This window comes from Bison bison, unplaced genomic scaffold, assembly GCF_000754665.1.
Source record: "Bison bison bison isolate TAMUID 2011002044 unplaced genomic scaffold, Bison_UMD1.0 scf7180017862979, whole genome shotgun sequence".
In the NCBI taxonomy this organism is placed as follows: Eukaryota; Metazoa; Chordata; class Mammalia; order Artiodactyla; family Bovidae; genus Bison; species Bison bison.
Window position 1 is genome coordinate 977,517 of NW_011493551.1, and position 14,810 is coordinate 992,326.

At 38.5% G+C, this 14,810-nt stretch overlaps 1 protein-coding gene across 5 annotated transcripts in view; it reads left to right on the plus strand.

The window, feature by feature from the left end:
* The first annotated feature begins 247 nt into the window (after positions 1-247).
* ZNF518A (zinc finger protein 518A) overlaps positions 248-14,810 on the plus strand; it is a 27,323-nt gene continuing 12,760 nt past the window's right edge. The window contains exons 1-3 of one of the 5 annotated variants that reach the window (XM_010833026.1): positions 248-521; positions 1,248-1,352; positions 2,974-3,059. The gene's annotated coding sequence lies outside the window, so the exon portion shown is untranslated. Of the gene's footprint in view, positions 522-542; positions 1,077-1,247; positions 1,353-2,973; positions 3,104-14,810 lie in introns of those variants that run through there. The other 4 variants (XM_010833024.1, XM_010833023.1, XM_010833025.1 and 1 more) reach the window with 4 other exon arrangements.

Sequence of the window (14,810 nt, forward strand, 5' to 3'; positions counted from 1 at the left end):
TGTAGCAGCTTCCTTCGTTGACATGAGCTGCAATGGCTGCTACACTCTACGTACCAAAAGCAAAGGGTGGGGGAGACGCCATTTGCAAAGCCGGAAATGATTAAAATCTCAGGTTGAGACCATTCCCAGTAAGCAAAGGTTTGCCCAGATCCCAGTTCCTGCTTCTGGTGTCTTCTCTAAAGAGCATAGAGTGGACGTGTGTCTCTCACTCCATTGGCAGTAGGCTCTCCCCACCGCCTGGTGAGCCAGAGGGGGAGCGAGCGAGCCACTGCTGTGGCAGGCACCCGGGAAGCGCGCTTAATTAGAAAGGTCAGCAGCAAGCCCAGTTCAGTGGCCTAGTCTAACCAGGGTGAGGGGCGAACCCTGCCGGCCTCCGTCCTCTTCCGCTCGACTCAGGTGGTGCGCGGATCCGTCCGCGCAGTAAGCGCTCCCGGTAGCGCTCCGATCGGCTTTTCGGCAATACCCGGATGGAAGCATAATGGCCGCCATCAGGGACTCGCAGGCAATGGGGACCACGACAGGTATTCCCCGTGAGCGGGGCCGCTCAGGCCTGTTAGGATGCCGGGACTTGTAGAGAACGAGTCAGGGGGCAAAGGGCGAGTTTGTGCGGGCTGCAAAGCCCCCACGAACTCGCTCGGGGCTCCGCCTCTTGTGATAGGAAGCGTCTGTTAAATAGTCCCGGCCATTCAGCGTTTCCGCCTAACTTGTCGCAAAGTTTTTCTAGAGAAGTCAGTCCTTTGACTCGGCGCTCTTGCAGCCTGCCAGAGCTAATCTTCAGCGTTTTAGCCTGGGCTTGCTTTACGTCGGGGCTTTTTGAACTCCGCACTGTCCCCACAGTCCAGGAGCTGGAGAGGGAACGCGGACCAGTGTGCCTCCGCGCGCCCGAGGGGTAGCAGAACCCCGGAGGAAGGGGCGGATCGGGCGCGGTGTTTGGGACGGAGCGGGGCGCGCGGCGCTCGAAGCACTTACTCGGCGCGTTCCGGGACTGGTGGAGACTGCATGGGTACCCCTCAGACTGCACCCTTCGAGCTGTAGGTTCGCAGGCCCAAGGCAGCCGGACTCGACGGCTCCCCATTGTGGGTTCAGTTTGTGGTCTTCGGAGATCTTTTTTTTTTTTCTTCCAGATAAGCTCACCTCTCTAGCGCGCGTTCCCTTCTCCAGAGTTGGCCAAGGGCGCTCTTCCGTGCAGACCCCAACCACACCCAGTGGCAGATGGATTTCTTTGTAACTGGCTTTCTTACTCGTAGGGTCCATTTTGAGTCTGTTCTTAACATGATGGTCCTCATTGTCAAGTAGACAGTCTTCTTAGAAGACTATGGTAATTGAAGATATATAAGGTGACTGTATATAAGGTAAATGTTATAACTCTTAAGTAGGCCAATGAAGCAGATACGGTAGCTTTAAGGTTCTGAGTGCAAAAATTAAGGTTCAGTTTTTTTTAAGGTTTAAGTTTGGGACCATTTAGTGTTTGTGAGGTATTAGCGAAAACATTCGTTGGGTATGTTTGGCTATAAAAACTTAAAAAAACTGTAGAAAAATAAATTAAGTCAATGTTTAAAGAATACATAATAATGTTGAACTTTGTACGGTTGTCACAGTGATGAAACGTGCCACCAAACTGTATATAAGGGTGAGAATTTTCTTAACTTTGAGCGTCTATGTTTTGGGCTTAGTGTACTGATAAAGTTGAATTGTTTTTCAGGCAGGAAGGGATCTGACTTCAGTGTATTCTAAAGTTTTTGTCTTCAAGTTGAACATTTAGCAACCACTTAAATTGATTCAATGAGATACCCTAACGTCTTTCAGAGTTTAACTGCAAAACAGTTGAAGTGGATTCATTATCTTTCAGCAAAACGGAATTTCCTTGAAATTCAATAAGACATTGCCTTGTATTAACATTTTCAGGGGGTTAGCATTTCACGAGGACGGTAAGCGTAGTAGACCATGTTGATTTTTGTTAAAATTCTTGTACATAAGTTCCAGATTCAGAAAATTAACAAGAGTGTGGAGAAGGAGAAAATGTAGGTATCTAACCTGTTTTGCACGTCCAAATTTTTCTTTATTGTTGCCATGGAAGTATAAATATCAGTTCAGAACGTTTTATGTCTTTTTAGGGAAGGATAAAAGGACAGCAACCAGAGTAAATATCTGCTGTGCACATTGATAATGTATGAGCTTTTAAAATGATTGAGATTTTTATCATCACACTTCAGATCCTCTCCTATCCTCTCTGGTAGCAATATGGTGTATTGTGATCCCCAAAGTGTTTATATTTTGAAACATTCCAGACGGGATATATTTTAGAATAAGTCTGCAATTTGACTTTGCTCTTTTAACTTACTTTTATTGTTTACTTTTCTGTTTGTAATTGTTCATGTTGAAGCATTGTGTGCTGTAGATCACCTAATACAACTTTTTTTTTTTTAGTGGTAAAAGACTTGGACCTTTCCCAGTTTCCTTCAGTTACTCTACTAAAAGTTTTTGGCAAAACACTATAAACAAAAGAAAAGAGTTAAAGTTGAAAATTTTCTTAATTATCTTATCCCAGGTGTGTAGGCTATGAGCATTTCGCTTCTGTGTGGGGTATTGACTTCACATGGTGAGCAATTTTCATGGACCTTAGAAATGAGAATTAAGAGGTATCATTGTCATGGTAGGATATCTGGGTTGGAATCAGATCCAGATTCTAATTCTCGCTTTGTGAGTTGGGACAAGACATTTTCCTTATCGTGTAATAAATGAAGATAATGAGATTGATTTTAAGCTCCGTTCTAAGCTTTGAGTTTTGTGACTTTTGTAAATTTATGACGTTATCACTGAATGTCAATGATAGGTTATTTAAGTGCAGAGATTTTTTTTTTCCAAATTTATATACCTATGTTGACTATGAAGCATAATTGAATCAAAAGCTTAAGAACATTTTACTGAGTGTTTTTGCAGTCAAAATTTTAAAATTTTGGTCTTCATTTCCAGATATCATCTCTCCTTTTGATCACTGTTCCTGATTGTGGCTTTATCCAAGCATTAAATTGTGTGCCTTTTGTTCCTTGAAGAAAGAGGTATGGTGAAGATTGAAGTACTATACTATACAATCTATTAAGTAGTAAGTTAATATATTTTAATATTAGACTGAATAGAATAATTATATGAGTTAAGTTATAGTTTTGTTTTTGGCCTAAGTGTAATATACACATGGGTTTTCATGTTAATGTAAGCAAAAAAAGTAGGTTTTTTCATAGTTGAAATTTTAATATTTCACTAGAAATCTAAAAATGATTTTAACTCTTATCATCCTTCTAAATGTAAAGGTGATGTTATAGGGCTCCTGGGTAATGAATGATGGAGATAAATATGGTAGGAAGATGTTTTGAAGCTGTATAAATGGTCAGAAGAGTGTTTGTGTTTTGTTCTAGTAAGTGCAAAGTAATGCACCCAAAGAAAAATTATCTAATGTATATTTGTATTGTGATTAATGATATCTGAGTCAGAAAAGGGACACTACAGAGTTAAGGCTGGTTTCCTGGAAACAGTCATCTGAGTATCCTCTTGTGGACAAAAAGAAGGAAAAATACCTACCAACAAATCCATGGTGATGTAAGGAACGTTTTGCACTCAGTGGAAAATACCGTACCCTTGTACAAAAACATGGCTGATCTATCTGTTGAAATACAGGTGTCTCTGCTGTTTTGTATTCAGTAGGTTTTGGGATATCACAGTATCATACAGTTCCCCTCACCAGATGTATACCCATAACTCTAACTCTGGTGTAAATGATACCAGGTTATCATTTATGTTCTTTACCTGTGTCATTTCTTCTTATATGGTATTTGTTTGATCTCTTACCATTTGAGATTCTCATGGATACTGTGCTGCTCCTGAGTAGAGAAAGTAAATACTGAGTGCCAAGAGTATTCTTTACTAAGTATGAGCCGAACTACTCAGAAAAAGTAACATGATGAACAATGAGAGCTTCAAATATAATGAATAAGAGACTGCTGTATGGTGATTGACCAAAATGATTTGAATTATTTGAACTTAAAAATTGTGAACAAAATCTGACTAAAATTTTAAGATTGTGATTGGTATGATTGCTTGAAACAGATGTCAGAATATTGGAATGCAGGTTCATGACTTAAAGCTTAGGAAAATTAAGTGGGTTTCACATGGGTCTCATTTCAAGAAGTACTAATAGCTGAAAACTTATATTGGCCCTTTGGAAAGTCAAATCGTTTCAAAATAATGGTAAAGTCATCACCAATTCCTAATTAATTGCTAGTTGTTGGAGGTTATGGCTGGCAGAAGATGTGTATATGTATATATATACATATATGTGTGTGTGTTTGTGTGTGTGTGCATGTATGTTGTTTCATCAGCTCAGTATTTCTTCATTTGGGAATCATCTATTCCCTGTTATGAGTAGTTAGTGGCTTACCTTATCAGTCCGTCTTACAACTCTGCCCAGTCATCCTTGTTGCAACAATGATTACCTGTTACTCAAGCAGAGCCAATCAAAATCCTTAGAAATTGATGTATGAATGCTGGGAGAACGGTGATCCCTTTTCTCAAACATTGTTAATCTGGGAGGATGCTAGTGACTTTCTTTCCCATGTATATGAGAATCCTATCTGTAGTAGATGAAAGTGAAGCCATATAGAGATGGGAGATAGATGGAGATAGAGTACTACTTTTAGTCTCAGGAACGATGGTATCAGATATCTGTGGTTTTCTTTTGATTCTGTCTGCTAGCTTGGTGTCCTTTCCAGTCCCTGGGACCAAAATTCTGCATATAAATTAATTTGAATTGGATTGTAGCAGAAAACATCCTGATGAATATATGGCCCTTAGGAATTTAGGATCTGTAACTTCAAGTTGGTCATTCATATCCATCCACAATTTGCCCTTTTCCTCTACCTTAAGAGCTATCCTTTAGTCATACATGCATGCATTCATTCACCGTACATGTATTTAGTTCTTTGTTCAACCTACAAATATTAATTGAATACATAGTAGTATGTACAAGTATGTGCGCCTGCCTGTATAGGTGAGGATTATACATACTAGACTGAGTGGATGGTGGGCTTTCTCTAATACAGCACATTTTTATGTAATAGGTTACATAGATCAACAAGCATGTGTTGAGAATAATCCATGCTGTACTTGGCTTTTTAGTAATATATAAGTATAAGAGGATGTCTTTGTCTTCAGAGTGCTTATAGTTCAGTTAAGGCATCCAGATTGATGTACATGAAACATAACACAAACAGCTTAAAAGGATCAATGAACGCAGTTGTATGGGTTGTAAGTCTGAGTTCTGATAGAAGGTTAGTGAGGGCTGGCCCAGTCTAGGAAAGTTTTTTGAAGGAGGTATAATTTCAAATGGATTTTGACTTAAGAATTGGGTTTTGATAGACATAAAGAGTAATTGAAGAACAGATGGAATGATTGAGGGCTGATCCGAGATGGGTAGGAGATTGGTTTGACAGTAACAATTTGTATTTTGGGAAAATGAGAGAGAATGGGAAATAAGGCTGGCTGTTTTAGGTAAGCCTATATATGAGGTATTTGGAAAGCCAGGCAGAAATTTCGCTTCTTTTTACTGAACTGGGGCTTTCTTTGAGTAAAATGCTTGTATTTCTTTCAGTGTGATGCCATTTTGTGATGCTAAGATATAAAATAAGTTGATTCAAGTGGGTGTACATTTATTTGTCATGGAAAAGATCTTGTTGCTAATCCATCCATCTGCCTTGAAAATTAGAAAAGTAATGAACCTGAAATGCTGTTCTTTGTTTTTATGTGCCACTAGTTTATTTCTTCTTACTGCCTCCTTTTTGAAAAATGCCCTTAGTACAGTGATGAAACACACCCCATCCCTAGAGATAAAGCTGGTTCAAAACTAATGTAGCAGTAGTTATAAAAATATTTGAAAAGAGATAAGGAGTGAAATTAATGTTTGATTACTCCAGATATTAGGAATGATGTATAGGTTAATGTGTCATTCTCATTAAATGCTGTCGTATTCTAGTATGCCAGGGTGGCCGACTTTGGCTGGAAATGACTAGGTGGTATATACTTTAGGTTTTATGGGCCATACAGTTTCTGTTGCACCTGCCAGTTGTTGTGTAACACCAAAGTAGCCATAGGCAATATGTAAATGAATGAATGTGGCTGTGTTCCAGTGAAACTTAATTTACAAAAACAGGCAGCAGGCCAGAACTGACTGTTGACTATAGTTTGCCAACCCCTGTCGTAGACTTAATGAAACATTTCATTCCACGACCTCTCACAATAACATCTACCCACCTGCTGACATCTTTTTCCTTCTCTCCAGTAACTGTAGATGAATTATCTTTATTCTTTTCTAAGTTCAACTCTCCCACTTGCTCACTGGATTACATTTCTTCTCATTTACTGAAGGAGATTACTTTGTTCTTGTTCATTGTTCAGTTGCTCAGTTGTGTCCAACTCTTTGCTACCCCATGGACTGCAGCATGCCAGGCTTCCCTGTCCGTCACCATCTCCTAAAATTTGCTCAAACTCATGTCCATCGAGTCAGTGATGCCATACAACTATCTTGTCCTCTCTGCCCTTCTCTTGCCTTCAGTCTTTCACAGTATCAGGGTCTTTTTTAATGAGTCAGCTCTTTGCATCAGGTGGCCTAAGTATTGGAGCTTGAAGGACATTGCCACTGCATTTCTTTTCTTTCTCTCTTCCTTCAGTGATTTTAACAATTTTACTGGGTCATTTTTTATAAGCATGCAATCCTACTATCATTTCTTTTACCTTTAAAAAACAAACAAAAAATTCCCAGCTCCTCTGTTTCTTGGTCCTTTGTAGTAAAATTCCTTGAGTTATCTGTACTACATCTCTGCGTCTCTTAAATGCATCCCATTTTCTCTTAATACTTGTGAGCCTTTCTCTATAACTCCAGTTGAAACCATTCTAATCAGTGTCACTAGCACTCTTGGCATAAAGTCCAGCGGTCAGTTCTCAGTCTTCATCTTATTTGACAGAGTTGATCGTTATGATTCTGGAACCACTTTCTTCAGTTTGCTTTGAGGGTACCAGTCTCCTAATTTACTTTCATTCTCACTGGTCTTTTCTTTCAGTCATACCAGCTCTTCTCTTTTTCCTCTAAATGTTAGAACATCTCAAGGCTCGGGCCTTGGACTTCTCTCATTTTTTACTTATCCTTTGGTGATTTCATCCAGTTCTACCTATAAAAATAACACACACATGCACATTATACACACACTAATAATTTCCAATTTTATCTTAGACCTAGAGCTCTGTTTTCAGTTATACATTCCATGTTTCCACTTGGATGTCAGCTAGATATCTCAGATTCTGATGTCAACTAGATATCTCAGATTCTACATGGCCAACACCAAACTCTTGATATACTTTCCAAACCTACCACCCTCACACCATCTTTCCTTAGTAAATAACAACTCATTTCTTCCAGTTGGTGAGGTCAGAACTTTCAGAGTTATCCTTGATATGTTTCTTTTTCTCATGGACCAAATTTAGTCTGTTAGCAAATCCTGTAGTCTCAGTCTTCAAAGTATGTTCAAAATCTGACCATTGCATCATTGTCTTTACTAAGTTACCGTCTCTTACCTGGGTAATTGTAGTCTAATAATCTCCAAAGTGATCTCCTTGCTTCTGTTTTTGTGTGTATGCTAAGTCGCTTCAGTCACGTCCAACTCCATGTGACAAGTCACATGTGACTCCATGTGACTGCAGCCTGCCAGGCTCCTCTGTCCATGAGATTCTCCAGGCCAGAGTACTGGAGTGGGTTGCCATTTCCTCTCCAAGGGATCTTCCCGACCCAGGGATCGAACCTGCTTCTCTTACGTCTATCTGCCTTGGCAGGCAAGTTCTTTACCAGTAGAGCTACCTGAGAAGCATCTGTTTTTAACCTCCTCAAATACCATGTTCTTAACATAGCAGCCAGAGTGATCTTTTAAAAAAACAACTTAGCTCATGTTACTTCTCTACCCACAATGCTTCAGCAGCTGTCTTCATTGTTTCGTTGACCTCATCTTCCTCTGGTTGCTTTCCCGATGGTGCTTTCTGTTCCCGTGGTACTGACTGTCTTGTTGCTATTCCCCGAATGTGTTAGGCATGCTGCACACTCAGGATGTTGACACTAACTCTTTCTTTTTTAGAATGCTGTCTGCTTCAACTCCTTAAGATCTTAGCTCAAATAAGACCTTTTCAAGTGAGGTCTCCCTGACTTTGTATTTAAAATTGGAATTCTCTGGTTCTGCCTCTCCTTCCCTGCTTTATTTTTCTCCACAGCACTTGTCACCTTTGACTGTATTATATGATTTACCTACATTGTTTATTATCTAAATAATCAGAGTGTTAGCTCCATGACGGGAGGGATTTTTGTCTGTTTTTCCATTCACTGCTGTATTCCCAGTGTTTAGAACAAAGACTGGCACATATTTGGTGCTAGCTGCAAGCCCAGCACTGTACAAGATGCTGGCCATATGGCCAAAAACCTGATAGATATAGTCCATATACTTATGTGGCACTTATTCCAGTGGTAGAGACAGATGGGAAATAAATTGACAAATACATAAAATATTTCCAGAGGGGAAAATGTTATAGAAAAATAAATATGAGGGGGTAAAATAGAAAACAGTTTTTTTGTTTGTTTGAGGAAGGAATGGCTTATAGGTTGAGGAAAGCCTCTCTGAGATGATGACATTTGAACTGCCTAAAAAATAAGAGGAATCTAGTCATTTGAGGAATGGAAGAGAGACTGTTTTAAGCAGGGAGTAGCAGGTGCAGAGAAAGGCCTGAGATAAGAAAGATGGGAGAGAAGTATTTGAGAAACTGAGAGACTCTATATATGGTGGCTTGTACTGTGTGCTTAGTCGCTCAGTCATGTCCAACTCTTTGTGAATCCATGGAGTGTAAGCCGCCAGGCTCCTGTCCATGAGAATTCTCCAGGCAAGGATACTGGAGTGGCTTGCCATGCCCTCCTCCAGGGGATCGTCCCAATCCAGGGATTGAACCCAGGTCTCCCGCATTGCAGGTGGATTCTTTACCATCTGAGCCACCAGGGAAGCCCTGGAGTATATTTACAGATGGGGAGAGTGGTGTGAGATGAAGTTGAAGACAGAGGTCCAGGACCGTATATCACTGTTCCTTGCAGGCCTTGGCCAAGAGATTGTATTTTACTTGCAAAGTTCTTTGGGAAGCCCCTAAGGAATTTTAAGCGGAGAACACCGTGATCTGTTTTATATTAAGATGACTTTTGCTCCATTGTGGAGAATAGATTCAGAGAAGGGTGATGGGCAAGGGGCAAGCATGAATGCCAGTTAGGAAGACTATCATTTTAATCCAAGTTAGAGATGACAGTGGGCTAAGATGATGCCAGTGGGGATGGAGAGAAGAAAATAATAAGCAAATTAGAATTTGTTAGGTCCCTGTGTACCCAGTCTTCTTGGGTTTTGTGAGGGATAAATATGAAATAGAACTTGTCTTTAAGAAGCTTATAAATTTCTTGGGACGTAAAACTTGTAAAAGGAAATGATGTAACTATAAAACAGTTGGCAGTAAAATGATGCACAGTGGCTGTCCTTTAAATGGATATTCAGAGAAGGGAGAGATCGGTGTATGTTGCAGAAGATTTCATGTCTGTGTAGAAAGTAGAATTAGAAAAAAAGTTTGACCAGAGTTGAGTGAAGAGGCAGAGAAGGGGATGACAAGCCTGGTGAAAGGAAACAGTATGAACATAAAGGAAAGTGGATATGTAGGGGAGCAGAAAGCATCATGTATATTGGCTGTGTGTGTATTCAGTGAGCAGTTGTAGTTTCAGAGAGTAATAAGAAGTAAGATTCATCTGAACCAGGAACTGCTTCTGTGTTTTAATTTTTATTTTAAACTCCTTCATTGTATACCAGTGTCACCAGCCTACCTTAGTGGTATGTGGCTCATATGTACACTAGCATTTTTAGTATTTCTGTATCTGTACTTGATCACATTTGTATACTTAACCTTTTTTTCCCCCTCTTTTTTTGTGTTTAAGATGGTCATTAGGCCACAATGATTTGAAGGGAACCAACTTCAATATAAATTTCTACAAAATTTAATCTTTTACTTTTTCAAAATATGATAGGCATTAGCTTCTGGGGTAAACTTTTGAAAAACTTTAAACAGCTACAAAAAGAGTAAGCCCAAAATGTTCTAAGTCCTGAAAAGATAATAGCTATTATTTTGAAGACAGTAAAATAGGTCCTGCTTTGAAAATAAAAGTTTTAGTTTTTTTGTGTGTTCTTTACGTTTTTCAGTAAGCTCTTCCTGCTGCATGCTCTTGGTTTTATCTCTAGTTGCATATTTATATGACCATTCTGCACTCGGTTATCTCTGCAGAAAAAAAATTCAATTAAGTCAAGAAATACAATAGTTTTAAAAAATAATGACTAGTTTTCCTAACTGTATAATGTGACAAGTTACAGAGCTACATGCTGAGTCACAAATAGGGTCAGTTAAACTCAAGAGGTTTTTAGTTCTTTGTTTAATGTTTAAGCAACTGGAATGTTGTAAGTAGCACATAGATTCTTCCTTTTTAATACGTTTACACTAAAACTGAACACTGTAGAATGTCTTTGCTTTTTAATCTGTTGTAGAAAATAAAACTCTCTAGGAATTGTTCTTTTTATTCACTCTAAGTCTTTATCCTTGGCATTTTACTTTGGGAATCATCTTTTTAAAAGTTTCTCTGTACCTACTGTGTGATTCCTAATGTATGCTAACACTGCCAGTTCTCTGGTTCCTCTCTTTATTTGGATTGTCACTTAGTTCTCTTAGCTTTCTCCCTTCTGTTTTTACTCTCTTCCTAGAATATATCTTGCTTTCTGTTTTCTAGTAGCATTCTATACTATTTCTAAAATACTGCTTCTGTAACTCTGCTCATGAACTGACAAGAATGGCTCCTTGTTACCTTTCAAGTTCAGATTTGTCCTCTACGGTCCTCTTAATTAACCTCCCATTTTCTCTGTAATCTAGATTTTACAGTTCTTGCAGTGTTTCCTTTTTGTTTTTCTGAACTTAATAACCTTTGCTCCTTTCTTACATGTTTAAGCCCTGCTACTCTCTAAAAGATTGTCATAAAATCTACCTTTCTGTGAAGTAGATACAGTCAACATTGATCTGTTAACTTCAAGTCTTAAGAACCTTTGGTTACAAGTAATACCTAGTAGCTTAAGTCAGTTTACACTAGTGTCAGCTGAAAAGTGAGAGTGAAAGTCGCTCAGTCGTGTCTGACTCTTTCCAACCCCATGGACCCATGGAATTCTCCAGGCCAGGATACTAGAGTGGGTAGCTGTTCCCTTCTCCAGGGGATCTTCCCAACCCAGGGATCAAACCCAGGTCTCCTGCATTGCCGGTGGAGCCACAAAGGAAGTTGTGGCTTTACCAGTTGAGCCACAAGGGAAGCCTATCAGCTGAATAGGGGGAATGATATTGGGTTTGACCAAAATTATTTGTTCAGGTTTTTCCAGAACATCTTACCGAAAAACCCAGGTGAACTTGTTGGCCAACCCAATATTGAAGGTGAAAGTGAACTCGTGAAATTGTGTCCGACTCTTTGCGACCCCATGGAATGTAGCCTACTAGGATCCTCAGTCCATGGGATTTTCCAGGCAAGAAAACTGGAGTGGGTTGCCATTTCCTTGTCCAGGGGATCTTCCCGACCCAGGGGTCGAACCTGGGTCTCCCACATTGTAGGCAGACGCTTTACAGTCTGAGTTACCAGGGAAGCCCATTTCCTAGAATTCAAGGGCAGGAATATGGGCTGCTGCTGCTAAGTCGCTTCAGTCGTGTCCGACCCTGTGCAACGCCATGGATGGCAGCCCACCAGGCTTCCCCCGTCCCTGGGATTCTCCAGGCAAGAACACTGGAATGGGTTGCCATTTCCTTCTCCAATACATGAAAGTGAAAAGTGAAAGTGAAGTCGCTCAGTTGTGTCCAACTCTTAGTGACCCCATGGACTGCAGCCCACCAGGCTCCTCCATCTATGGGGTTTTCCAAGCAAAAGAGTACTAGAGTGGGGTGGGAATATGGGCAGGTCTCAGTAAAAACTTGTAGTGATATTACTCCCTAGGTTTTAGTCAAGGTTCTTAGGAGATCTGATGATTACTTTCCTGTTGTTTTGGTTTGTTTTGTTTTATCTTGTTTTGCTTTGCTCTGCTGTCATTCCTTAAAAAAATTTTTTTAATCTGTTATCATTAGCTTAAAGGGTATCTTTACTATAGACTTGTTTGTTTACAAACATGTACTCATAGAATCTTTCCTTCTGATGTAAAAATGAGGATTTCCCTGTTAATTTAAAAATATATTAAATGCCTTAATCTGCAACTTCCTTTTTTGAAAACTAAAAAAATTTCACAAGTCAATTCAATACATACACCTCATTCTTTATGTTGTTTTCATGTGGATATTCCATAATTTACTTAATAATTTTCTTATTCATGGGCATTTAAGTGCTTAAGGTATGTATTTAAGGTACATATCTATATGTTTTGCTTTTATTTCTGTAGGATAGATTGTTAAAAGTAACTTTTCTGGGGGAGTATATTTTAAAAATGTGAAGGAAGTTGATTTTTTTCAAGGAAAACATAAACTGCCAAAAGTGATTTAAGCAGTAGAAAACTCAAAGATCCCAGAAACCATAGAAGAACTTGCAAAGATTATAATGTCTAAAATTTAAAGATGTCCCAGGCCCATATGGTATATTTGCACAGTCTGTGTAATTTTAAAGAGTGGGCATGTCTCATGTTTATTGAACTATTCCAGAGCAGATGAAATGATGGAAGGTATCCTCACTGATTTTACAAATTCTCCATACCAAATCAAAACTTAATGAGAGGACTAAAAAAGAAAATAAAAATAGATAAAATTTTGTCAGATTAAAACCAGTGCTTTATTAAAGAATAATATACTTAACTAATATAAAACAGTTCAACATTATACTTGATATTTATTTTTTTGTACAGTATATAGAAAAAAATCAAATTTAGATTGATGTTATAATTTTTATTCTTTTAACAGTATACCTAGATCAGGAATCATATTATTAACTAAATACCACTTGTTTTCTATATAAAATACATAAAACTTTTTTTGTATAACGACAGTGCATATATAACTGCTATTTTGGTGGTGCCAGCTCCCTTTACTTACTTTTTAGATAACTTTATGGCTCTCAAATTAATTGTTAAAAGAAATTTCATAGCATGAATTTATGAAGAACAGTAACATCTGATAGCATAGTTCTTCATTATCTGAGTATTACATTTGCCATTAGCTTTGTAACTGTTAACAGTCTTTTCTGAAGGGATGTGATTGGGTACTTCTGTGTTGATAAGAGGAGTACGTTGAATATACCTGTTTTGTTTTAACTTCTTGTCCACCTTTAGTGTCAACATTCAGTTTTTTTATTTGTGTCAAGTTTATTGTTTTGAGTTTGTTCAAGAAAAACAGTTTGTTTACCTCAGACTCACTTGCTTTGAGAATTCCAAAAGTTTCATGGATTCATGCTGCTTTTTCTTAAAGTTTCATAATAGTGTGGTCTTGGAATTATTCTTGTTACATCCAAATGTTAGGCTATTTGCTTGTGCTATGATAAGGAAGTATGCCAGTGTGGAGGCCATAGTAATCCAAGGACATTTTAAGAAACACTGACCCAAGGATAACCAGTGATCACTATAAACACATTCTATGTATATATTCTTGACTACTAAGAGTGTTTAGGGCTCCATGTGTCTGTTTATTCATCTGTTCTCTACCATCTATTAACAGTTGAACAAAGTAAATCCTGATATGGCTACTGTTTTGATTTTTTTTTTTCACTTAATGTGTCTTCCCTATTACTAAGCGTGGGTTTACAGTGTTGTTTTATAAATTGAAGAATATTCCATTGAATAGAAATACCATTATTTATTTATTGGTAGGCTTTTAATTATTTTTAATGTTGTGATTTTGTAAACAGTGCTCCTATGAACATCTGATTATTACTTTTAGGATAGATTTCTAGGGGTGAATCAGAAGTTAAAGTACTTTCTCCCCAGGCATATATGTAGATGTAGATATATTGTGTTTATATTATTTTATGAAATTATAATGTTTATAATAAATACATATATTTTACAAACTGTTTTTATGAAAGTTGTCAGATTATTCCTATCGTTAGTATCTCATAGTATATCACTTACCGGAAAATAAAATTTTAAAAAGAAAGCATACAAACAAGTTCAAATTTTTATTGTTGGATTCAGCAGACAAACTTACCTTGTAAAATTGCTGTTTTAGTTTCTAAATGCTTAATCTCAGTTTCTGTACAAATATTGTAATGGACTGGTGGCAAATGGCTCATGTATTATCAGTAGACTGCATCTTTAGTAGCAGTGTTTTAGCCCTGTTTTAACTGGGGCATGGCATGGGGTTTGTGTCTCATATGTATATGGTCATTTAATCCTCTAGCTTTTGGTGTGGTGCCCACTTACTCAGCTGTGCTGGTATCCTGTATATCAGAAATTCTGTTTTACTTTTCCACAGAGAATACCTGTGACTTCTGTGGTAGGGGAATAGCAGTAACCTAGCATGATGGAGGAGGAAGGCAATGGCACCCCACTCCAGTGCTCTTGCCTGGAAAATCCCATGGGCAGAGGAGCCTGGTAGGCTCCAGTCCATGGGGTCCAGAAGAGTCGGACACGACTGAGCGACTTCACTTTCACTTTTCACTTTCATGCATTGGAGAAGGAAATGGCAACCCACTCCAGTATTCTTGCCTGGAG